Source organism: Abramis brama (assembly GCF_963993115.1).
Source record: "Abramis brama genome assembly, chromosome: 7".
Taxonomy (NCBI): Eukaryota; Metazoa; Chordata; class Actinopteri; order Cypriniformes; family Leuciscidae; genus Abramis; species Abramis brama.
Genome location: NC_139969.1, coordinates 35,744,515 through 35,770,341, shown reverse-complemented (window position 1 = coordinate 35,770,341; position 25,827 = coordinate 35,744,515). Strand labels below are relative to the sequence as shown.

The following is a 25,827-nucleotide window of genomic DNA, read 5'->3' as shown; positions in this document are numbered from 1 at the left end:
GGTCCTAAGGATATAGATAGACTCTCCCAGAGTTTACCCTCAGCACGTACAAATTTTTCTGAATTTAGAAGAGCATTGTTCAGTAAAATGCATCTTTACGACATGTCGTTGCCGGAAGTCACACAGCTGATGTCACAAATTCTAACTGAATCTGAATTCAACAATTTTGAGTCTGCTGTTACTTCCGAACTGCAATATGTCAGTAAAGGCGATTTGAGAGAAGGTGTTTTGAAAATCCTAAAGAATATCTTAGGACCGAAAATCGATTGGTCAAGAGTTACTAGCTGTGTACAAGAGAAAGAAGAAACTGTGAGTGAATATACTGAGAGGTTCTGTCAGGTAGCGGTAACGTACAGTGGAATAGTGGATGATTCCGAAAGTGTGTTAGCTGACAAAGGAGCTCTAATCCGAATTTGGGCAGATGGTCTTGTAGCTGAGTACAGAACAGCCTTGCCATTCCTAGATATTACGTGGGCTAAAAGAACTCTCAGAAGTAACCTAGAAAGTTTAGCTATTTGGGAAAGAGATTCTGATGTCAAAGAGAGAGTAAGAATTGCAGCAGTTTCTGTTAAGGTCAACTCAGAGAAGCCAAAGAAACGCAAAAGTCCTAGAGAAGCCAATTGTTCTTACTGTGGCAAGCATGGACATTTTGGAAAAGAATGTAGAAAAAACAAAAATAACTTAAGACAAGTTAACAATGTTATGCAGATTTTACTACATTTGTTTGCTACTTTGAAGCAACCCCTCCCCTCGTCATTGGACTCGTGGGTAAGCTTTTTGAGGTGTTAACCATTTAGGCTGTGATTGCTTAATCTCCCCAGTAACTCACAACAAAGATGAAAGACTTATTGACTGTCAAGCCATTATTACACCGATTTTCAAGACTGGCGCAAAGAATCAAGCAAGCAACTACAGGCCAATCTCAATACTGCCGGCTTTATCCAAAATTTTAGAGAAAATTATCATAGAACAGTTAGTAGAACATCTTGAAGGTAACAAACTTATCAACTCTAAACAGTTTGGATTCAGAGCAGGGTATTCTACAGAAATGGCTAATTGCTACCTTACCGAGAACATTAAGAGTAGGTTGGACAAGGGTAATGTTGTGGGAGCTGTGTTTATAGACCTAAAAAAGGCCTTTGACACCGTGAACCACAACATACTCTTGAACAAACTTACCACCTTCAACTTCTCTGAACATGCTATCGGCTGGTTTGCATCATATTTGGAGCATAGAGAGCAACGTGTTAAAATAAACGCCGAACTCTCAACATCATTACAATCCACAATGGGTATTCCACAGGGCTCCATTTTGGGGCCTCTGCTCTTTAGTCTATATATAAACGACTTACCTACATGCTGTCAGTCAGCCAACTGCCAAATGTATGCTGACGATACAGTAATTTATGCATCAGCTAGGACACCAACTATAGTAGCAGAGACCCTTACCAAGGAAATGGAGGGTATATCCCAGTGGCTTAAAGAAAATCATCTGACGCTTAACGTCAAAAAGACAGTATCTATGTGCTTCTCAATTAGAGGAACAGCTAAATGTACTATTAAAATAGATCAAGAAGCCATAGAGGAAGTTGAGGAATTTAAATTTTTAGGTATTATTTTGGATTCCCAACTCAAATTTAATATACACATTAACAAACTCTGTAAGACTGTTCGGACAAACCTAAACTGTTTTAGAATGATTAGGCATCATGTACCTGTCAAAGCAGCTTTGCTGTTTTTTCATGCTATGATACTTTCTCATTTATCTTATTGTATTACTGTATGGGGCCAAGCCTCCCAGACAACAGTCAAACCCATCATATCATTATACAAACAAGCACTGAAAATAATGGATCAGAAACCAATTAGGTGGCATCACTGTTTGATTGTACAGAAATACAAGCTTTTAAATTTTGACAGTTTTATTAAGTTCTCTTTTCTTAAGTTGATTTTTAAATGCACAAATAATCTAGCTCCAGCCGTACTCTGTCCTTTTGTGACAAAAATAAACACAAGGAGAGTTGCCACTAGGAGAGCAGTGGGTGGCAACTGCATAGCAGAGGGGCGCAAAACCACTTTTGGCCAGTCAAGTTTTTCAGTGATAGGGACCCATTTTTGGAATGATTTACCAACGGAAATAAAAACAGAAACCGACCTGAAAACATTTAATAGAAAGGTGAAACACTGGCTGAAAGAAAATCAAATATGTGGACATTGAGTCATTTTTGTTGTAATGTATTGTCTGTGCTGGATGTGATGTGTTGTTTTGTGTAATGTGGTCGGGATTGTGTAAAATAAGGTATTTGTTGCATGATTGTGTATTTTACACTATGTAGTTTTTTATAAATTATATATTTGGTATATGTTTTTAGAAAGGCCTGACCAGGGACTGGGGTTGCAAATTAGCCTATTGGCTAGAAACCTTTTTATGCAACACATTTACACATTTTGTTATGGCTTTGTCTATGATAATTATGTATGTAATAATGTGCGCTGCATTGTCCCTGATAAATAAACTATAAATAAAAAAATAAAAATAAAATGTCACAGCCTTTGTTTGGGGGACATTCAGTATACTCACAGCCTTAAAATGTTATACCACAGAATATTGCAGTTAGACAACCATCCTCTGTTAATGATGTTTATTAGGACTGATGTTTCACTGGAGAATGGAAATGTGCCAATTTTTCTCACACACTGTACAGTGTGCACACCACAGGGACAGAATAGGACACACAGACCAGGGCGGAGCCAATGGAAGAACCGATGTGCAACAGGCCTTGGGGGTCAGCCATGTGGTGAAGATTTCCTCATCCCCCCCTCTTATCCCCACCTCACTGGTCCATAGGTGTCAAATCAATTAAGAAATAGGGAAAGAATGAAACAACCGCAGCAGACGCTACAACCCTAGTGTTTAAACAAATACTGCTACAACCCTAGTGTTTGGACAAATACTGCTCTGTCGTCTTTTGTTTTCTTTCTTCCTCTGTGCAGATAAACACTTGATGGCTGTTCCAAAAATCCATATGCAACGACGTCTCACCTGCATATGAAGCCACAACCTCAAGAAGACAACTACACCCACTGCTGAACGAGCCAATCACAAAAGAAAAAGAAGAAAAAAAAAAATACACAACGCAGAAATACAAAACCTTCAGTCATCCATCGATATGATCAAGACTACAAGCCTGCACCATTATCTGAGTGCTGCACCTGGTTAATATGACTGAAGATAACTTTTCATGGTTCGGAAACCTGTTAGTATCAAGTGTGTCAACCAGCAAATGACTCACGTCCAACACACCCGTAAGATTTCACGGACCCTAAGTGCATGTTTGTTTCTGTGTCAACATGCAATTACAGATGAACAACACAGAGCAAGTTATATGTGCCTGTAACTTACACAAGTTACAAGAATGAACATATGCGATGTGCCTGTAACTTACACCAGTTACAAGAATTAACTTTATGTGTTTAAATTTGTATTTTGTGAGAGTTTTTAAGAACTCTCAAACGGGGGATTGAAGGATCCAAATTTAAGAATATGTTTAAGATCTGCTGATCTTACTTCCTTACATAACATCACATGAAAAACTAAGGTGAATTACACTGTATTGGGCATTCAAGGTGAACATGATGGCATCAATTTACTGATCAGAAGTTAGCTTTAAGTCAGCTGTCTTGTAATAGTCAGGGGTTTTGTTAGCCTTTGATCTTCCAACTAAGAGTTGAACTGTGTGTGAATGTTACTAGTCTTAGTTCTCGTGACCATTTGTGTTTATACCATTTGGGGAGTTCAGTTGGGGGTAATTGCCTCTATTGTCTTTAGCAGTAGTCATCCCTAAAGGCTGTGTATAAGTTCAGCACCTTTAGGGACAGCCCACTAAAATGCCTATAAAGAAACCATGTAAAGTTACGTTAGTCAGACTGATTTGGGAAGAACTGCAGCCGCGTCAACGCGAAGTCCTCAATAAAGAATAACTTTGTTTGAACGTGATCCCCAACGTCTCCTGGTCTCTTGCTTCGACGAAGAAAAACTTTCCAACAGTTCCTCATTTTAGTTTAGCGTTTAATATATTAACCGCAGATGGGCAGAAACTGTTCCTAAATCTGCTCGTGCGACAGCGAAAGCTCCTATATCGTCTCCCAGATGGGAGAAGAGTAAATAGTCCATGAGTGGGATGAGAAGTGTCTTTGATAATGCATCTTACCCTTTGTAGGCATCGCTCGTGGTAAATGTCTTTGATCGAGGGCAGTTTAGTACCAATGATGTTTTGGGCCGTTTTGACCACCCGTTGGAGGGCATTCTGGTCTGAAACAGTGCAGTTGCCATACCACACTGTAATACAGTTTGTTAGGATGCTTTGAATAACGCATAGATAGAAGTTCAGCAGTATAAGGGGGGACAGGCGGGCTTTCTTTAGTTTCCTAAGGAAGTAGAGGCGCTGTTGTGCCTTTTTGATGAGACTAGCAGTGTTGATGGTCCAGGTAAAATCCTCAGAGATATGTATACCCAGGAATTTGAAGCTAGACACTCTTTCCACTTGAGACCCATCAGTATAAATGGGAATGTGTGTGTTGCCTTCCTTAGTCCGCCGGTAGTCCACAATCAGCTCCTTGGTCTTCTGGGTGTTGATTATGAGATTATTGCTTGCACACCACTCTATCAGGTGATCAACCTCTTCCCTGTAGGCCTTTTCATTATCACCACTGACCAGACCTACCACCGTGATATCGTCTGCAAACTTGATTATGGAGTTTGAGACATGCTCAGATTGGCAGTTGTGGGTAAAGAGAGAGTAAAGGATTGGGCTCAGAACACAGCCCTGTGGCACGCCAGTGTTCAAGGCGAGGATGGAGGAGTGATGGTTGTCGATCCTAACAGACTGTGGTCTGTTAGTGAGAAAATCCAGGATCCAGTTACAAAGGGAAGGGCTGATGTGAAGATCAGTGAGCTTAGAGATTAACTTGGATGGAATCACAGTATTAAAAGCAGAACTAAAATCAATGAATAACATTCTGACATATGTATTGCTTTTTTCCAAGTGACTCAGAGAAGTATGGAGAGCTGAGGCAATGGCATCCTCAGTTGACCTGTTGGATTTGTAGGCGAACTGAAATGGGTCAAGTGTTGGGGGCAGGCACTTTTTTCAGATGGGAGAGAACCAGCCTCTCAAAACACTTTGCGATGATCGGCGTGAGGGCGACGGGACGAAAGTCATTAAGGGCCAATCCAGCACCAGGTTTTGGAACTGGCACAATGGTGGTTGTTTTGAAGCAGGTCGGGACGATGGCCTGGGCCAAAGAGAGGTTAAAGATGTTGGTGAAAACGTCTGCCAGCTGTACTGCACAAACCCTAAGCACTCGGCCTGGAATGACATCAGGGCAAGCAGCTTTATGTGCATTCACCCTGCCCAGGGCAGAGCACACATCACCGGTGGTAAGTGTGAGCGGCAGGTGATCAGGTGGGAGTTCAGCTTTGATAGGAGATTCTGTGTTTTCCAGATCAAAGCGAGCATAAAAGACGTTCAGATCATCTAGGAGGGTAGACTTGCTGGTTGAGTGGATGCTGTTAAATGGTTTGTAATCAGTGACAGCATGAATGCCTCTCCACATACGACGAGGGTCGTTGTTGTTAAATTTGTCCTCGATCCGCAGTTTGTGATTATGTTTAGCTGCTTTGATACCCCTTTTCAGATTGGCTCTGGACAAACTGTAGGCATCCCTGTCACCAGTTTTAAAGACAGCATCACGTGCCTTTAGCAGGAGTCGAACTTCCTTGTTCATCCAGGGTTTCTGATTGGGGAATACTTTAATAGTTTTTTGGGTGGATACTTTGTCAACACACCTGTTGATATAGTGCAGAACGGAACTTGTGTAGATATTAATGTCTGTGTGAGAGACCAGAGTAGCTTGACGAGCAAACATATTCCAGTCTGTGTTCTGAAACTCTTGCTGTAGTAGAGAGTCGGCTTCCTCCAGCCATACTTTTACAGTCTTCACAGTAGGTTTCACACGTTCGATGACAGGGGTATATTTTGGGAGTAGGAGCAAAGATAAATGATCAGATTGTCCAACATGGGGCTGGGGGATAGCTTTGTAGGCATCAGAGATGTTTGTATAAACATTATCAAGAGTATTAGCACCTCTTGTAGGACAAGAAACGTTTTGATAAAATTTGGGGAGCACTGACCTCAAGTTGGCATGATTAAAATCACCAGCAATGATAAAAACACCCTCTGGGTGCACTGTCTGCAGCTTATTAACAGCAGAACAGAGTTCTTTCATAGCTAGTTTAGCAGTGGCATCCGGGGGTACATAAACTGCAGTGATAATGATAGATGAGAACTCACGGGGCAGGTAGAACGGTCTACACTTGATGAACAGGTATTCAATGTCAGCCGAACAGTGGGATTTAGTAATAACAGCATCGGTGCACCACGCTCTGTTTACATAAATGCAAACACCCCCACCTTTGCTTTTACCGGAGTCTGCGACTGTTCTGTCAGCTCTGTAGATGTTACACCCTTGTAGCTCAATCGCGCTGGCTGGGATGGTGTTATTGAGCCAAGTTTCCGTGAAGACCATAACATTGCAATCCATAAACTTTTCCTGGGTGATCCGGAGCCGTAGTTCGTCTATCTTATTTGCCAGAGACCGTACGTTAGCAAGGAAGATGCTAGGTAGACTTTGGCAAATAGGGTTGAGCTTTAGCCTAGCCCGCAGGCCGCTCCGCTTACCCCTTCTTTGTTTACACTCACAGCGCCGGCGACGTGCACTTCCTGTCGGTCTGGCTGATTCACTCGAGTCCAGGGACCGGAATAGCTCCGGGGGTAACAGTTGGTATATTTCTGTATCCACTGCAATGTTTGAGCAACGAAGTTTGATGTCCAAGAGTGTGTGACGGCTATATGAGGTTAATGCAAAGTGGTTACGAATAACTAAGCTAAAAATAACTAAATATATAATATACAGTTTGCAAAAGCTGGAGAGACGCTGAGCCTCGCGTTTTGCACGCACCGCCATCTTTTTATATGAGTATGTATGCATATCTATTGCATACATATATGTGTATGTATGCATATCTATTGAAATCTGTGTCATACTGCACACTGTAAATAATTTTCCTGTAAAATAACAGTACAGAGCTGGCAGTAGGGACGCCAGCAGTATACCATTATTTTTACGGTATTCATATGTAGAATGACTTTACGGTAGTAGTCTGTAAACCAGAAAAACTGTTATCTCTGTATTTCTATAATTTACAGTAAAGAGCTTGCAGCAAAGACACCAGCAATATACCGTAATTTTAAGGTATCCATACTGTAAAATGATTTTACAGTAGTAGTATGTAAACCAGAAATACAGTATATGTCTGTAGTCACACTGTTAAATGATTTCACAGTCTAATACAGTAAAAAAAAAAAAAATGCAGCATATTTCTGTGATTATTTGGAAATTACAGTAATATTCTGTTTAGGTTGTTACTTTAACTTCTCACAGTTTACTGTAGACAGGCACAGTAGATAATACATCTCAGGGCTATAGACAATTGCTTAAGATATGCATTATTGTGAATATTATGCAAAATAAGCAATAAAAACTTCAAAATCAAATACCTTTATTTCAAAAAGCTATGTCAATGTCAACATGAATACAAAAAATGGAAGAAAAAAAAAGAAAAACCCTGTTGGACGACACTGAGAACAGATTTCTAGTAGCAAACAGAAACAGCCTAGTAGTGTCTGTTTTAGACTATGGCAATAAACTTAAATTCTTATATTGCTCGTCAGAGACTGCCCCTAACCCTTACCAAACGTGAAGGGCATAACCTATAGCTGACTTTTTTTAATTTAAGACATAAGTTTGAATACTTACCAAATTCTAGTCATAAGTGATTTATCTTAACTACAGTAACTTAAGCTTTACCTTGAATAACACAATGGGTCTAAGAAAAGGACCAACAAATACACATCATTAGCAATATTTGGAAAACTACACTATTAAGACTATTTAAGAACATTAAGACCTTTTTGATTACTAGAGTAAGAACATTCAGCATACAAGCATCTTTGGCACATTTAAAAAAAAAAAAAAAAGCCCACAGGCTCGTGTTTTTCCTCTTAAAATAGTCCTGTGAGTTAGATTAAAATTTCCTCAAAAGTCAACTTAAAAGATTTACATGTAATCTGCAATGTATTCTCTGCTGTCTGTAAAAATATACTTTCAGAACATACAGTATGCAGAATTGGCAACATTTGGAAAACAAACTTTTCCGACATTTGGAAAACAAAGGAGATTCATCAGTTGCATGGCGACGTGTGTATTGACTGCAGAAGACTTCTTCTGGATGATCACACCTTTCTTCTTGGAGACAACCTTGCCCCTTTTGGCCTTTGTCCCTCTCTCTGGATTTATACCAATGAAGCGCCTGAAATCAAAATAGATCAGAGTGGGGTTGCAACAACATACTGTTTTGTCTACATTCAATTAAATGCAATGAATAGTTTTTTTTTTTTTTTTGTCTTTCTTCATTGCACAAATAGAGTGGACTTGAATGACATATAGAAGTGACATCAAATGGAATTATAATAAAGCCTATAGTCCAACAAAATACCCTGTGTGTGTGTGTGTGTGTGTGTGTGTGTGTGTGTGTGTGTGTGTGTGTGTGTGTTGTGGCTTGAAATGTACAGTAATAATACCATTTTATGCAAAAAAATACTAACACATTAATTTAATTGTATATATCCATATTATGATGACAAGGAAGGGGTTTTACCTCTGAATGAATTCCAGAGTGCAAGCTGCCTTGATACTGAAGGTTGAATATGTAGTAAATTGCAAACACAGCAGCAAGTCCCGTATAAAATGTTGGTGTGATGCCCTCAGAGATTACACAGCCCTCAAAGGTGATCATCCAAACTTTAATTGTGACTTGCCCTGTTGCACCTGAAACTTCAAGTCATAGCAACATGGGAATGCATGTTACCTTGTGTAAACATTTGCAAACTCAAGATGAATGGCCGATATTATATATAATGTGTCTATCAATGAATCTAAATGAAATGTATACCAGGCAGTATCAGAGAGGACTTGCAGGAAGACTGAGAGTTGTCTCAACGTCAGCTGCAGTGGGAGACACCTGTAGGGAACAAATACATTATGCTTACCATAATAAGATTTTTAAGAAGAAAAATTATAAAAAGGTCAATAATTAGTAAACACTAGGTGAGACTAACCTAGAGGCGAATGAGGTAGGCTTCTGAAGTACCTACAGTCAAACTGCTAAATAGATTTGGCATTCAAAATTTAAAGGGTAACAATTTTATTTTTACAGGTCTTGGGGATTCTACTGCAAATGTCTAAAAAGTAGAATGAACCCTTTTGTGGCTCCAGAGGAAACTGCACATAATGCCTCCAGTGATGTTGATAAATTGCTAAATTTTAAAGAATTTATCCTCAACTAGTTTTGTGGTGTAGGTCTACGTATTTTATAATGTTAACTTCAAACTGTCAAAGTGTTTCAAACAATACACCATTCAAATTTAACAAAGAAGAATGTTTTAAAACAAGTGCACTTGCACACTGTATTTAACTCTTCAGGCAATACCTGTTGTTATCTGTAAATAACAAATGTTATCTTGCATTATCATAAATAAAAAAAAAGGTGCAAAAACAGTTTTAAACCAGTGCAGTGAAAAGACAATAAAAGATACACAAGTAACAATATGCTACTCAGTCATTTGACCCCCTCATGGTACGTTGTCTTACGAGGGTAGGTTTGCCTAACTTTGTTTGTAGGCTACTCAATCTGTTTCGTCTTTCTGAAATAATCTGACCTGCTTTGGAAAACACTCTCTCTGAAGGCATTATGTACCTACTATGCAAAGTCTCCTTCATATACTGCCTGCCTTGCTTTCCACCAGGCCAGTGGGTTTTCATTTCTCTGCAAGATACCCTCTCATTGCTGCCACTGGAGTGGATGTTGGGTTGCTGATGCTGACTGCATCAGCCACTCTCTCATCAAAATCCTCCAAGACTGAAGATTGCTGTTCAGGTGAAGGAGGAGCTGGGAGGGTTGTGCGCTCAGCTTGAGTTTGCTCTTCTTCACTGGACCAAACCCTTGCAGCAGCTTACACTTTTGGCAGCTTCTGCATCACGAAAGGCCCTTTGCTTAAATCTGGGGTCAAGCAGGGTAGCCTCAGAAAGCAGACGAAAATGCTCTATGTTGTGGAAGCGATTGTGCATGTCCTCAGCCAGTGAGTCCATCATTGAAATAACTGGGACACGGTAAGACACAGCACCCCGCAACCGATGGACAACTTTTTGCAGCCCCCTTGCAATCAAAATGACAGTGGATGCAGTCACAAATCTGTTTCAATAAAAAAACAAAAGAACTAAATCAGATCAAATAAGTTATCATTGTTTATGAGAAGGAAAACAAGTAATACAAACTCAGTGAGTGTTTTAGCGCAATTTTCTGACGTCATGGGATCACAACACTAAGAGATAGTAAATCTTTTTATGGTTTTTTTTTTTTTTTTTTTTTTGTGTGCGTTCACGAGATTAGACCTTCCTTAACATAATGCCGAAAACCCGAAGTCTCTAGGTGGTCTGGTTGAGGAGGAGATAGAAGTGCAAGATTGGTGCGCACAGACAGAACAGAAATCATGAGTTAACAATCGCAATTTTGTCCGTTGGAAAATTGCGCTAAAAAGAGGAATGAAATATGACAAAATCATACACTTATTTCAAATATTTCTATGTTAAATTAAATTATACATACCTTTCACCACTAATTTCAACAGTGACTTCTTCAAAGGGCTTCAAAATCTCACAAACATCCTTAATCATGTCCAATTTGTCGAGTGTCAGGGTTGGAAGGTTGGGGTTTACCAGTGCAATTGTAGCAATGATTGCTTCCTTCTGCAGCCAAAATCTTTTTAGCATGTAATACGTGGAGTTCCATCTTGTAATTACATCCTGCTTGAGCCTCAGCTCTTCAAGGCCCATTTGTTTTTGTTGCCCAAATCAAAATTGACTTAATAAATTTAAATTTAAATTGTTCGGCGCCAGACAAGTAAAACTTGTCAAGTAAAAAAAAAAATATATGTAATGAAGTTCAATTTCTCCGAAGATAACTCAAACCACTGTTACACAAAAAAATGAAAATAAATTCCTTCAAATACCCACATTAATATAGAATAGGGCTTAAATGACACATTCAGAGATTGAAGGGTTTGGTCAAAAAATATATATATTTTAGGAAAACATTTAGCACACACACAAAAAAAAAAAAAAATTACACAAAAAATTACATTTTCACAGAGTTTGTATTTTTTTTCTTTACCTCACATGACAAAAGATGTAAGGTAAACAGACAGTAAGTAGATTGCTGTTCAAGTTCAGTTCAAGATTTCACAAACAAGCAACAACAAAATCACGAGAGTCCTTGATTCACTCTAATGTCTTAAAGTTCGTTCTTTTTTTTCCAAACTCAGTTTGTGTTCAATTTTCAACCAAAAGAAATGAAAAAAAAAAAAAAAAAACACAAAGAAAAATAAATAATTCAAACGAGTGTTTGTGTATGGGTGTGTGCGACTGTGCGTGTGCGTGTACAATGAGCGTGTAATGTGTGTGTGGTGGTGGCTGCGTGAAACTATGGAACGCCGTTGGGGACAATACTTATTATATGCAACGCGTGAAATTTGGACGCATTAACACGCACAGTTTGTACGCGTAAATACGAAGTATATGTTCGGGTGTCGCGTCAGACCGCACAACAGCCAATAGCGTTGCTCTATTTAGGATTTCATTTGCATTTGTGATGTGATGGCACGTTGCTGTATACATATATAAACATCAGACGACATTTCTTTCCGTGAGGGATGATGTGCTGTTAGGTAAGCAAATACCTATGCAAACGTCACACGTAACATTTGTTCGTGAATGAGATCGTAATTTTACGTTGGCATGTACATAGGCAAGCGTAAAACTTTAGAGTCAATGATGCATTTATACGTTGGCTGTGATGTCAGTGCTGTGTCATGCTGTGGCATCTCATCCCGTTTGTACTCATGCAGGTTTTTTGTCTCCGGTAACGTGGAAAAGTGGATTGCTCTCTACGATGGCTCTTAGAATTTTTTTTATTAAACTGTCAAAGAACTTTTACAGACTGCATTCAGTTTGCATCCTCTTATAACAGGCTATATACACACATGTACAGTGCTTAATTTGTAAAGTGGGAGGTCCCGGAGCGCAGATCCGGCGACTCAAAACGGGGGTTGGAGGTAACGGAACAAAACAAACAAAAAAAATAAAATAAAATAAAAATTACACTGCCTACGTAGCTTCTCTGCAGGGACAGCGCCAGAGAATTTTTAACGCATGTGCTGAGTGGGTGCTAGATTTGACGGAGAGCCGCGCAAAACTTGGCCACTAAATATTTAATATTCAGTTATGTTAATGATCACAATTAAAGTTTTATTTTTATTAAATTGAACAAGGGCAACTTTCAGCATTCAATCAAATAGGCCTATTCTAAAAGATGTAGGCTATTATTAATAATAATGTTATTTCAACACAATATCTCGTTATTTCGAAATAATATGTGTGCGTGCATCTGTAAATCCGGTGATGCGTGTATTGATTTTTATTAATAAACAAGTGTTTTCTCTAAAAGTGTCGACTCGGCTGCAAAGATGAAGTTGACGATCGCCATCTCCGTGTGAACGCGCTTATAGAGAGAAATGCACATACATAAGACTAATGGATTACATAATCAGAGAGTAGCCTTTTTCTTTTTTCGTTTTGAATTATTTCGTTTAAAGACATTTCAAGCTTTGTGTATTTGATGTATTTGTCATGTCTGTGTGAGGCATACACTGAGTTTCGTTAAGTTAGGGTGTGCTCTAGTTCACGTGCAATGGAAGTGAGCGCGCGGGCGCCTCCGTTATATTTGTTTCGTAGGCCTATACAGGCAATTGGTTGATGAAAAATTGATTAAAATTAAGATACAATTTATACAAAACGAAATTCACTTTAAAGAAAGGCTTTCTACAAAACAACTTCAACTTCAACGGTCAAAATCATGTCTGACCCGCTCCATGTCTCATATTGCGCATCCTATCTTACTCGGTCGTGCTGTTCACTTTTCATAAATCAACATAAATGGAAAAAAAAAATAACATTATAATATTTTAACAAATATGAAACTAAATGCGCTTTTTTAATGGCTAAAACAGTATAGTAGGCCTACATACTTTCTATTTGGACAAATTTCTGCACATTAATTTAATTCTGAATTTTGCGCACACAAGTTGAAAGGCATTTGTTCAAATCAAGTTCACGGATAATTGTGCGTGCATTTATTAATCATTATGATACTAAAATCCTAACAAATAGGCTATGCTATGTACAAAAATCAGAAAAGCCCAAATCAGAAAAACAAATCAAATGAGCCCAGAATATGAACGCAATTACACGTTAAGCATTTTCCTCCCATAGAAACCCATTATAAGAACGCTTAATGTGGCTTAATGCAGATTAGAATGTCCCCTTATTATGTCGAAATAACGAGATATTATGTCGATACTAGGCTACTGTGTCCACCGTGGTCTCCTTTTTGATCAGCGGAAACGATTTTTGCTTGTTTGGGATCTGACTGTCCAGCGTATTTGAAAAAGTTAAGCAAACTTTCCTGTCTTTTTGACATTTTTCCCCTGCGTGAAACGATCGAGGCTAACAGCAATCTCAACTCGTACAACAAGCGCGCAAGTCATGTGTCACAAACATTGAACACTACACAAACAGTATTTATTTATTTATTTATTTTTCATTTAGGCAATTAATTTTAGTGACACAGTAGGTGCCGGATCCAATAAAAAAAGGTGCCGGATCCAATGTCGGAGGTGACGGAACATGTTCCGGCGTGTTCAGGCTCAAATTAAGCCCTGTGTATAACATATGTTAACATATATACAACATACAACACTGGATACGGCCATAGGGTTTAATAATTAGTGAGGTCCAGGGTGGGGTGTCAATAATTATACATAATAGTGCCAATAAATGCCATAAATCATTCAACTTTAATAAATACAATGAATAATAAAGTTAGCAAAGGCTAAATACTAAATACTGTGGCTATTGTTTTTTCAAAATGACTGGAGTAATCTCCGAGTGGGCCAGCATCAATCTGGTATGAGAGACTCTGGAATGCTCCTTGAAGTCGGGATGTCAGTTTGACTGGAAATAATTAATACACATATACTGTATGTATACTGTATATGTCAGATAAAAATAATCTAATAACAACAATATATTGTAACAATCACAAATTTAACAATTATATTATAACAATAAGGCAAATACAAAAGCAGAAAACAAAGCACCAGTAGCCTATGACAATTTACAAATCTTTATTCAACATTTAAACACAGACACAATCATACGACACATAAACATTACAGAATCACTACAGCAGGCGGACCACGTAAACTGTGGGGCAGCCAGTCCAAGTCCAAGTGTAAATAGCAACAGTTGTGGATTCAGTAGACATTTAGATGCTATTTACTTATAAATAGTGACAGATAACGTTACTATTTGCTCATCAGTATTGTTGTGCATTAAACATCCTGCAATTTAACTGACAGTAGATTATTAGATTTATAAAACAATATTAAAATCATGGCAACTTATTGAGATATTAAAGACTAGAGCCACCCCTAACCTTACCCTAAATGTAACTTTTATGAATTAAAATGAATTTTAAGTCAAATAAAAAGTCATTTTTATTGAAAACAATTTTGCGTTTAATAACTGTAAAGTTATAAAAAAAAAGCGCTGTCAGTGGGAATAGAACCCCGGTCTCCCTTTACACGTTACGCCACAGAAACCGCTGACTAAAGAGGTGACTTTTTCCACATATAGGGTAGACTGGCCTAGTGTAATTAGTTCTGCCAACAAGTAGGCTATTTGCAGTGGTCCAAATAGACACCTCGAATGCATTAACCAGGGGGGAAATAGGCTATGGTCGTTGGATCACAGAGACCACTCACTTTTCCTACAGGACAAATTCCTTTAACGTTACAAAAGAATATAATGTTAATTCATGCAGTCATTGAATGTATTTAATCATTGACTCTAAATTATCACCAGTTTAACTAAAACAGAAAAATTTGTATGTCGCACATCAAATAAGACTCAGAAATATTACACGTTCAAAAATGTCATGTTTACACGACGAAAACGTTCGTATAGAAACACGTAACAAAAAATACACGGCCAAAAATGTTGCGTTAAGGCGATACAAACGATCGTGTCTTTAAATAACATGACAAAAAACTTCGCGTTTAGACGTACAAAACGTTCGCGTTTACACGGACCAAAAAGACGCGTACAAACTGTGCGTGTTAATGCGTCCAAATTTCACGCGTTGCATATAATAGGTATTGTCCCCAACGGCGTTCCATATGAAGCAGTCTGTGTAGCGGCCGCAAAACCCGGGCCGGGGAAAGAGTTTGGAGACTTGGCGTGAGGTTAAAAGATGATGGACATCACTAGTACCTGAGGCAGGCGAACGAACCAGGCTGGATTGTGTTGCACCAGGCAGGCGAACGAACCATGCAGTAGAGCTCAATTTCTCCGTCACTTTGGCGATCGCACCCAGTCAGCGCATACACAGAGATTACAGCAAAGAATAGCAACGACCTTCAGCTTCAGGTAGCGTGTGTCCCACTCCAATAACAACCTACACGTTTGTTTTGTTTTTGCTCGCTCTCCCACTTCCGTTTCTAGCTCTCTTTTGAGAAAAAATGAAAAGCTGATATGGATTTCTTCCATATCGCTACAAGTCTTTCTGTTGCAACAGCGCTTCTGTTGACATACTCAGTGGCGGAGCCAGAGGGGGGTCCGGGGTGGCACTGGACACCCCTGACATGCGATTGGCCACCCCGGGTGCCACCCCAAAATTTTATTTGCTACTGGCAGTTGCTGATGCTGATTTAAAAAAAAAAATTACGTTCGCCGGCAGCGCGGCGCGCGCGCAGTTTTCAAACGGACGAGCAGAGGACGAGAGATGGTTGCAAGATACCGAACTTCACCGAATAAGAAAACATCATATTTGAAGTAAGTTTTTAAGGTTTAGCATCAGGGTGGTTTGCTCCGAATAGCCTACATTAGGCCTAATACACGCATATGCAGTACCTTGCCGTGTGTACGTTACAGTATACAAATGTTCTAGCTAATGTGAGGATAGGAGATCAAAACGCAGGCAAAGAAGAGCAGAAACAAGTGATATCATAATGCGATCACTATAGGACTATGAAGCTTTATGGGTGTAGTAGGGTGTTGATGGACTCGATCTACTGTGTTTTGATCATCATTATGAATCTGATCTAGATGTAGTCTTTGATAAAAATGCGATTTTCTCAGCTTTTTGCTCATGTTGCTTTTTATGAAACTTGCCAACATTCAAGTGTTGATAAAAAAAGACGCACAAAGCTAGAATAAAACAATTTTTTGTCTGTCCATTCTTTTGGTATGTTCAGATATTCATACAACAAAATATTCTGGGGTGCCATGAAATTGTGAAAATTACCAAAAACACAATTTTTTTTTATAGGCTACTGCGAGAAAGAGTTAAGATAAAAATGTTGGTAATTGGATGATGATTAGAATATAAATATGATTGGAATCATATTTTAAATTTGTCATATTTTTGAACAGGGTCAATTAAACATGAAAAGAAAGGGAGAGATATCAGAGTACTTTTTAAATAAGCACAAACATAGTCCAGTCATTTTATGAAAAAAGGTTGAACAAATTGCAACAGAAGCAAACTCAAATAATTTTGTATCCTCAATATGTCCTGAGTAAGGAAAAAAAGTCTAGAAGAATCCCATTAGGGGAAAGTTTCGAAAACTGTTTCTGGGGATTCACTTTTTATTTTACCTTTTGTCCTTTGCATTCTCCTTACCATTGTCTCCTGTTCTTCCCTCAGACTCGTCCCCCAGACCCAGTCCCAAACCCAATCTCTTGCTTCTGTTGAGTTTGCTTCTGTTGTAATTTGTTCAAGGTTGACTCCCATTTTGGCTTAAAATGACTAACAGGCAGATCAGGTGCAAACAGACCCCAGCCCTTGCATCACCACTGGCTAGTCAGAGTCAGTGTGGTCAGACTTCAGGACCAGCAACAGGTCAGAGCATCTACCAGACACAGGCAGTCAATCACATACCCAATTCAGGAATTTAAGTTGAGATGATTTTGCCAGATTAAAAGGATAGTTCACCCAAAAATGAACAAAAAAAAAAAAAAAAATTATATTTAGAAAGAATAATTATAAATTATTATAAAGAAAGAATTATGTTGTATTAAATCTTCCTAGGATAAGATTTTATATTGATGGGCAATACAATTGTTTACATTTTTCAAGTACAATTAAAAAAACAGTTGTTTTTTTTTGTAAATGTGAGTTTTTTTGTAAATAAACGCAGCAGTACATAACAGACACATGCTACGGTATCTTATCTCCTTGGTGCTTAAGCTTTGTTTTCTGCAAATATTTTGGATGTTCAACACTTATAGACACAAACAGAGTGACCCAATTCCTTCCATAAGCTTTTCCACTGTGTGTGTGTATGTGTGTGTACTGTGTACCCCCGAAAGTAGCAGTGGCCACCCCCTGGCCACCCCATGTATAAAACTCTAGTTCCGCCACTGGACATACTCAACAACACTCTTGTCTTTTGTCACTGTCCCTTGAATGTGTTTTAAGCTTTCCCTCACAATCAGATTCAATGTGTGGGCAAAAAATGGCAAGTGCTTTCATTCAGCTTTCTGCCCAGCTAACAATTTAACGTTCTGGGAACGTTAGTTTTTGGTTCCCAGAACGTTCCCTATTGGTTAGCCAGGAAAGTTTTCTTTACGTTAATAGAACGTTCCCTATAGGTTAGGGGAACGTTCCCGGAACGTTGCCGAAAGGTTCCCAGAACGTTCCCGGAACGTTCTCCTAACGTCTACACATCCTGATATGCCTGTACACAAATAATAGGTCTACAAACAACATATTCTACATTGTTTATTGTTCAAACACTTAAGAATCCTATGAATATATTATTACAATAAATTGAATTTACAGAAACTATCATTAATAAGTAAATCAATCAGTTTGTATTAAATAAATAAATCAGCACACAATCCATGTTTTTGTTTATTCATTGTTTAATTATCAACCTAAAATAAGTCATTAAAAACAGCGTTAGCAAAATGTATTCAGGAACAGTAATTTACATTTAATATTTCAAACATGAAAATATTTCAATAAATAAAACTGCACAAACATTTTAATTAAAACTATCTTTTTGCAAACTGTAGCCTATAACTTTGGCTATAAAGTTGAAAAAGTATTCATTTATATACAATATACATGAATGTGCCAATCTTCACTCCGCTCAAAACATTTAAACTCCCAACACCATCTGCAAATTTAACAAGAAAATAAAAAGACAACGCGTTACATGGACACACAATCCCATGCCAAAATTCAAGCCCTGTAATGGCATTAATATTCATCTGGAGCAAATGAAAAGAGTGAGGTGGGATTGTGGATCACAATTGGGATCACAAGCTGTAGGAGATATGAGCACGAGCGCTGCTGGTATCATGTATTTATTCAGATATTTCAGCATCAATGTGTATAGAAAAATTTATATATTTCAAAACACTACATTGCATTTATTTATATTGCACTATTTATTATTTCAGACTACAAATCAAAAAAGGAATGTTTTATATAGGGGTAAGGATACCCATTAAGCCTCTCTCTCTGAAGTCAAATAAAAAACAGAGAAAATAATATTTAAGTCTAGTGAACTCTGACCTGTGAATTCGTTCTACCTTTTATGTATAAGTCTCACCTCCAATGAAGAATTTGAAAACCTGTAACTGCTGTGTTGTTTATGAGAAAGAAAGTGAAAAAAAGTTTGAAACTGCTATCATTTTTTTTTTTTAATCTCTGTGACTTTACACCTACAAATTCCACTGTCACAGGTGCTCAGTTTTGCTATAATGATGCCCTCACAGAACATGGTAATAATCAGCCATCCATGCAAAAGCAAAGGTCGGTGTAGTTTACAGGTGCATCTGTCCAGGCCAACATCTGATGCCTTGATGCCTTCCGCTGGGATCCCAGAAAACCTGAAATAAAAAAAATAGTACAGTTCAAAATCTATCATACATACATCTCATCTGGTATCACAAATTATCATTCCAGGTTCACTTTAAGATATGCTCAATATTAGTGCTGCACAATATTGAAAAATTTAGAGTTTATTTAGAGATATCAGCCGTATGGTTTAGTGCATGCGCTAACGGCTCCAGGTTTGTATCTGGTAAATTACCCCACTAATAATGCCCAGAATGGTACCAAACTACTACAGTAGTACAAATAGGTTCTGTACTCATAAAACGACGCATTGGAAAGTTTGTAAGTACATCAGGAGTTTATTTAAATAACACTTGCCTGACGGCGAATGCTACTGCTGATGTTGACGTCACTTTATGAGTACAGAACCTATTTGTACTACTCATTTTCCCCGACATAGAGCAGACCGGCACACAACAAAAACTGCTGTTCGGATGTTCCCTTTTCTGATATTTTAGCCTTCGTGACATTTTAATTAAAATAGAAGTAAGAATTTTAGTGTAATAAGCAAAAATTAACAGTAAACTCAGAGATCACCTACCGCTGCAGATGTGTACGGAAGTGAAAAGCGGAAATGCTTAGACCTCTTTCCGGTTCAACCGCTGGGCGCTCCGCATAACCTCTATTGGGGGGATTTTGTAGAGGAGTGAACCTGCATAGAAAATTACAATAGATAACAAGCATAGATTAATACAATAGAAGAAAAACACAGTTGAAATAAGCAGTGCATTATGTTTTTCAGTTAAATCTAACTTATCAGGTACAGAAATTGATTTATCAAAATGTAAAATAAGTCTTCAGTGTAAAAATAAAATAACTATAAAATTAATGTATCTTTGCTAAAGCTACAAGTCATTTTCTCTTTTGATGTTTGATCACCATTGGCGACACAAACAGCTGCGGGTACGTTAGGCTGCTGTCCCTTTAAGACGAATGCGCAGAACTAATATAAATGACACGCATCTGTTTTCTTTCTGTTTAAAACACAAGACAAGAGGAAACTCGCCATTTTGACTTCATTTTGCGTGCACGTGTCTGTTTAAGCTAAAAAAAAAAAGTGAAAGAGAACTGAATTCGGCTAAACTCACCTTCTTCATCTACTGACTGTGGATGGCATCAAGGTCTTGTCCTGAAGAATACAGGGCCAAACAATAGGGATTTTATCTCATCTGGTAACAAGAGCAAAGCCATAACTTTAAGAACTCTAATGATATATTTACCCCCTGATATTGCATTGGGGATATCAATTCAAACATTTTTAAAGGCTAAGAGTATGAGCCACAGCTGCCCAAGATATCTAGGGGTTGCAAATTAGTCATGGCTATAAACCTGTATGCATGGCATCTACTTTGTATTTTTTATAAAGCAATGTTCTATGCATTTGTCCCTGTCAAATAAACATTAAATAAATAAATCTGTGAAAAATAACTGCCTAAAGTTGTCGACCCCCTGAACCGCATTTAAAAGTACAAAGAATTTCAGTATTGATCAATAAAAAAAATAAAGAAAATACCTTTGAGTTGGACAGTATGTTGTCAGTCTCATTGGCCAACATAATTCAAAACAGACCTAAAGAAATAAAATAAAATATAGTAATCATCAGGATATCATGTTATCATAATAGTTAAATGAATTATTATAACTATGACCATTATAATATTGTATTAGTCGCCTATTATTTAGCTGATTATTTAGCTTACAGGCTTCTCAAGGACAATCTCACTGAAAAAACTTGGGGTTAATGATTTTAAAATGTGAGACTTATTTCAAAAGCATAAATCTTACAGACCCCAAACCTTTGGACAGCAGTGCACTGCATGTTTGAGGTGGTTTTGCTTACTAGTCATATGGTTCATAGAGATTTTCTTGGACAGGGAGTGCAGCAGGCCATCACAGCATGATGATCTAGGAACATAACATGCTGTTTGTCACAGAGCAAAAAATATTACATGTGATAGGTTTATTACAAGGAACCAAGCTAGAACAGAGGTGAAATGCAGAAAAGATAAATATATACAAATCTTAAGATAATATATTGTGAAATAAATGCATATGGAATTATCATCATGATTAAACAATAACTCACCCCTTGTTGTAGAGTTTTATTTTTTCTCTCGCTATTCTGAAATCACATTTTAGCAATATTGGTAAGTGACGTCACTGATTAAGTTAACAATACAGTGCATTCTTTTAGGTTAGCCTAAATAAATTAGCTTACTTCCCATTGACAAATTACCAGCAAAACTATCAAAAACTGTTATCTACACTAAATATGTGTTTAAAAACCCAAACTTTCATAAATAAGACCTCAACTTAACGTAACTTAGGCCTAACGTTGTCTTTTGAAAACGGTTAGCTAGCGTAGATGCTAACGGACTTTTTCAAAGACATAAAACCATTTCTTTAAAATAAATATTTAACAGAAGCGTGTCAATTACACGTAAGAAATGTGTCAGGGGCGTTTGTGTGTATTATTTGTGAGATTTTGTTGTCTAAACTTACCTGAAAGCAGTGAAACCAACAGCGAGAGACGGGAGTTTTGTTGTTTGTCAGTTGTCGATGACGTTTCCATCTGCTCTCGCGCAGCGCACGTGCTCCAGTGTTTGATCACGCGCATGCGCATTAAAACACTTCAAAGTCATACAGCATTTAAATAAACATATAGAATTAAAATATAACATAATTTAAAATATCATTAATAAAAAGTTATTGCGAATAGATCTGAACGTTGTTGGTTATCTTATAACCTTAGGGGACCGTACTGACGACGTTGTCAGTTGGTAATCTGCCTGTTAATAGTAGGCTAAGTGATATTAAAATAATAACCTGCAGAGAACGTTCTCAGAACGTTCTCTTTAGGTTATAAAAATAAAACCTAAAACCTGCAAGGAAACGTTCTGGGAAGGTTCTCTTTAGGTTATAAAAATTAAACCTAAAAATAACCTGCAGGGAACGTTCTGGGAAGGTTCTCTTTAGGTTATTAAATAACAACCTGCAGGGAACGTTCCCAGAACGTTCTCTTTAGGTTATAAATTTAAACCTAAAAATAACCTACAGGGAACGTTCTGGGAACGTTCCCTTAAAGTTATAAAAATAGATCCTAAAAATAACCTACAGGGAATGTTCCCAGAACGTTCTCTTTAGGTTATAAATTTAAACCTAAAAATAACCTACAGGGAACGTTCTGGGAACGTTCCCTTAATGTTATAAACAAAGATCCTAAAAATAACCTACAGGGAACGTTCCCAGAACGTTCTTGTTTGGTTCCCAAAAAAATAACCAAATGGGAACCAAACGGGAACGTTAGGGGAACGTTCTGTGTTTGCTGGGTGGACAGCTGCTTTCATGTTGCTGGCATTGTCAGTAACACAAGCAACCACTTTGTTTGTGATTCCCCACTCTTCACAAATCTTTTTAAGTTCGGCTGCCAGGTTGTCAGCAGTATGTCAGTCAGTGAATGAAAAGCAGTCAAGAAGAGGTGAAGAAAGAGTAACATTTTCATCGATAAAATGACAAGTGACTGCCATAAAACTTGTAGTTGTCCGTGACGTCCAGGTATCAGTCGTAAGACACACAGCAGAGGCATTGCTGACTTTCACCTTCACCTCTTCTTTAATTCTGCTGTAGAGCTGTGGCATCAGAGTGTTTGATATAGTCTTTCGGTTCGGTAAAATGTATGATGGATCAAATTGCCTTCAAGAATCTTCTAAATCCAGTGTCACTGATGATTGAAAAAGGTTGTACTGTAAATCCAGTGCAATCATTTTAACTAACTCCTCATCCACTTTGCTTTGTCTGACAGGGCCAAATGGTGTTCTCACAAAGCTTGTCATCTGACTTTGTCTCGTCCTTTGGACACTGGTGCCAGATGAGGATGCAGTAGAGGCAGTAACAGAGGAGACAGCAGCCGTAGAAGCACTACTATCTGAGGCTGATGCAGTTTCTGTAGATTCACAAGCAATGCAGCTGGATGTTTTGTCTGAAGATGTCTTCTGAAATTTGAAATTGCACAAATAGCATAATAGCATACACAATATATACTGTAGCCTACACACAAAAAGCTACATACAGTGAGGAAAATAAGTATTTGAACACCCTGCTATTTTGCAAGTTATCCCACTTAGAAATCATGGAGGGGTCTGAAATTGTCATCGTAGGTGCATGTCCACTGTGAGAGACATAATCTAAAAAAAAAAATCCAGAAATCACAATGTATGATTTTTTAACTATTTATTTGTATGATACAGCTGCAAATAAGTATTTGAACACCTGAGAAAATCAATGTTAATATTTGGTACAGTAGCCTTTGTTTGCAATTACAGAGGTCAAACGTTTCCTGTAGTTTTTCACCAGGTTTGCACACACTGCAGGAGGGATTTTGGCCCACTCCTCCACACAGATCTTCTCTAGATCAGTCATGTTTCTGGGCTGTCGCTGAGAAACACAGAGTTTGAGCTCCCTCCAAAGATTCTCTATTGGGTTTAGGTCTGGAGACTGGCTAGGCCACGCCAGAACCTTGATATGCTTCTTACAGAGCCACTCCTTGGTTATCCTGGCTGTGTGCTTCGGGTCATTGTCATGTTGGAAGGCCCAGCCTCGACCCATCTTCAATGCTCTAACTGAAGGAAGGAGGTTGTTCCCCAAAATCTCGCAATACATGGCCCCGGTCATCCTCTCCTTAATACAGTGCAGTCGCCCTGTCCCATGTGCATAAAAACACCCCCAAAGCATGATGCTACCACCCCCATGCTTCACAGTAGGGATGGTGTTCTTGGGATGGTACTCATCATTCTTCTTCCTCCAAACACGTTTAGTGGAATTATGACCAAAAAGTTCTATTTTGGTCTCATCTGACCACATGACTTTCTCCCATGACTCCTCTGGATCATCCAAATGGTCATTGGCAAACTTAAGATGGGCCTTGACATGTGCTGGTTTAAGCAGGGGAACCTTCCGTGCCATGCATGATTTCAAACCATGACGTCTTAGTGTATTACCAACAGTAACCTTGGAAACGGTGGTCCCAGCTCTTTTCAGGTCATTGACCAGCTCCTCCCGTGTAGTTCTGGGCTGATTTCTCACCTTTCTTAGGATCATTGAGACCCCACAAGGTGAGATCTTGCATGGAGCCCCAGTCCGAGGGAGATTGACAGTCATGTTTAGCTTCTTCCATTTTCTAATGATTGCTCCAACAGTGGACCTTTTTTCACCAAGCTGCTTAGCAATTTCCCCGTAGCCCTTTCCAGCCTTGTGGAGGTGTACAATTTTGTCTCTAGTGTCTTTGGACAGCTCTTTGGTCTTGGTCATGTTAGTAGTTGGATTCTTACTGATTGTATGGGGTGGACAGGTGTCTTTATGCAGCTAACGACCTCAAACAGGTGCATCTAATTTAGGATAATAAATGGAGTGGAGGTGTACATTTTAAAGGCAGACTAACAGGTCTTTGAGGGTCAGAATTCTAGCTGATAGACAGGTGTTCAAATACTTATTTGCAGCTGTATCATACAAATAAATAGTTAAAAAATCATATATTGTGATTTCTGGATTTTTTTTTTTAGATTATCTCTCTCACAGTGGACATGCACCTACGATGACAATTTCAGACCCCTCCATGATTTCCAAGTGGGAGAACTTGCAAAATAGCAGGGTGTTCAAATACTTATTTTCCTCACTGTATATGCAACATGAACATAAATAATTTAACACAGATTTAACTAGGCTATCTAACATTCAGAAATATGAATGATGTTTATAAAGCATTACAGCAAAATAATTCACATGAAAGCACAACTGCTAAATTTTAAGGGTTTGAAACACAATTAATGTTTTGTAAAACTGTCAAACTAAACATTTAGGCTATTTGTCTTAACATTAATGCATGATATTTTCAGGAACAGCTTATTTCTAAATAAGTTCATTAAAGTACCGCGAGAGCGATTCGAAAGCATATGGAGCCGCCAGCTCTCTCTCTCACGACCAGCACTGCTTTGCTACAGCGATTCAAGAATTGTTGCAGTTTCGAATCACCAGTACACTGAACCGAAACCGAACCGTTTCTTTCGGACACGTCCGACCATCTGAGAACTGATGATCATGAGTTTATCCTGACTGAGCCTGCGTGTCTTGCGTGAACCTAGTACCAAACACAGTAGGCAGGCAGGCACAGATTATGACAGTGACAGCACTGCTGAACAGAACTGTTTATTTTGGATAACTGAACTGATGCTGTGCTGCTAAATTGCCAACTTATGAGCATGAAAAACTGTGCTAATTAGCAAATCCAGGTGATTGGAACAAAATACTGAGGAGGACTTTTTTGAATCTGGACTTTACACCTCTGCTATACAGTACTATTAAGACTGCACTATAAGTCTTATAATGCGTAATTTTTTGTATAAATTATGACTATTGATTTTATGTGGGGTTTTTTTTTGTTGGTACTATTTGTCTTTTTAGTTACTCACTGTACAGCACTTTGGTCAGTTTTATGCTGTGTGCAAATGTGCTTTATAAATTAAATTTACTTACATTATATTACTTTACGTTTCTGAAATAACATTGTCATGTCTTACAAGACCTGAAACATTGTTCATTTTCATTGTATATTTGACAAAAAAAAAAAT

At 38.2% G+C, this 25,827-nt stretch overlaps 1 long non-coding RNA gene across 2 annotated transcripts; it reads right to left on the bottom strand.

Annotated features, from left to right (window-relative positions):
* Nucleotides 1-18,107: 18,107 nt before the first annotated feature.
* On the bottom strand, nt 18,108-21,840 carry LOC311087699. Of its 2 annotated transcripts, none has more exons than XR_014607347.1 (6): nt 21,291-21,840; nt 21,045-21,109; nt 20,718-20,773; nt 20,293-20,373; nt 19,746-19,856; nt 18,108-19,197 (listed from the first exon to the last, which is right to left on the bottom strand). It is a non-coding gene; the product is annotated as an uncharacterized lncRNA (long non-coding RNA). The 2 variants fall into 2 exon arrangements; XR_014607348.1 differs by having other exon boundaries at nt 20,293-20,333.
* Between the last annotated feature and the right edge of the window lie 3,987 nt (nt 21,841-25,827).